A 1,519-nucleotide genomic window follows, 5' to 3' on the forward strand; every position below is an offset into this window, starting at 1 on the left:
CTCTGCAGGGGAGCACAGTCCCAGTTCGTAACCAGCAGCAGCGAGGCTCTGAGCCCCGGGTGGGACAGCCTGACCCGCCGAGCTCCCCGTGCCCGGTCGCGCTGCCCCGTGCTGCTGGCGGAGGATGGACGGTGGGTGATTTACACCCACCTGCGACCGCTGAAATCCTTCTCCCATCTGATGTTGCACGTCAGTTTGGTGGAGTTGCCCAATTTGTTCTCAGTGATAACAAACCCTAATCCCCAGGTTGGAGACAGATTTAAATCCTGTTGGCACTGCACGTGGAGCTCAGGGTCTGTTCCGCTGTGTATGTGGGACCCCTGCTGCACATCCCTCTGCAGTAGCCAGCCAGGTTCCCTGCTTGTTTGTGTCTCTTAACACCATCAGGAGGATTTTCATCGTTAAGCCCCAGCAGCAGCAGCTGGGTGATTTCAGGCAGGTGAGGCTCTGAGATGGAAACCGATGGGGTCTGAGGGCTTGTCTTCGCAGGAAAGCAGCTCTGGAGTAAGAGAGAATGAGTTTAACACACAAGACCTATTTCAGAATAATTCTGCATAGGCAGGCCCTAAACGTGTTCCTTCCTTGTGGCCTCGGCAGAGTATCTTTGTTCTTGAAGGAGCATCGAGCCCGAATTCCCCGGCAGTCCCTCCAGCCCCTCTGCGGAGCTGCTGCCTGCGTGGTGCCACTGCTGCGGGACAGCCGCTGCTCCACTGCTCAAAACCCAGCCCTGGAGTGTGATGAGGAGGGAGTGGGTTGTCCCTGTGCCCGTTCCTCTGTGTCCTGCTCAGTTTGGCTGTGCTGTCACCGCCTGCTGATACGTGACGTCCCCAGCTGTGGCTGCCTGGGCAGGAAGCAGGCGGAGGGGGATCGCATCCCTTCGCATGGTAATGTTTTATTACTTTTATTATTTAGAACAACAATCCTCTCTCACTGCTCTTTGGCAGTAAACCTCTTTCTTTAATAACCGGAGCCTGGCTGCCTCTCCGCAGGACTCCCCAGGTCAGTGCCGGTAGCAGTGATGTTATTTCTCTTTAGAACTAATGTGGTCTTTTATGAGATTCCCCCCTCCCCGCTTCATTTCAACTGAACTTTAGGCAAGGAGAAAGGGATTAAAACAAGGCCCATGGCAAAAGGAGCTGAATGTGTTGTTTGGAAAGAGGGTTTCGTTCTGTGCGATGTCTCTGGGGAGCTGGCTATTCCCACTGTATTAAAACAAAGGTGTGGGAACGGAGTTTGATGGGCTGACGTCAGCCGGGACGGGACCTGGAGTACCCAGCGCGTTGTTACAGCGGGCGATGGGGTGGCCCCCCAGGCAGCGGTTCGAGAAGCGATGGTAGAGATGAGTTTGAACAAAGCACCTCTGTCATCCTGGAGGTGTACGTATGCAGTAAGCAAATGATGTTGCGGGTGAGCTGGGCTGCGAGGATGCAGAATGGCTCTGGGATGGCCAAGGAAGAGCACGAGGTCACAGGGACCCCACTTTGTCCCCACAGATGCTGGTGAGGAGCATCTCTTTCCT

The sequence above is a fragment of the Pterocles gutturalis genome, unplaced genomic scaffold (genome assembly GCF_000699245.1).
Source record: "Pterocles gutturalis isolate BGI_N339 unplaced genomic scaffold, ASM69924v1 scaffold8303, whole genome shotgun sequence".
In the NCBI taxonomy this organism is placed as follows: domain Eukaryota; kingdom Metazoa; phylum Chordata; class Aves; order Pterocliformes; family Pteroclidae; genus Pterocles; species Pterocles gutturalis.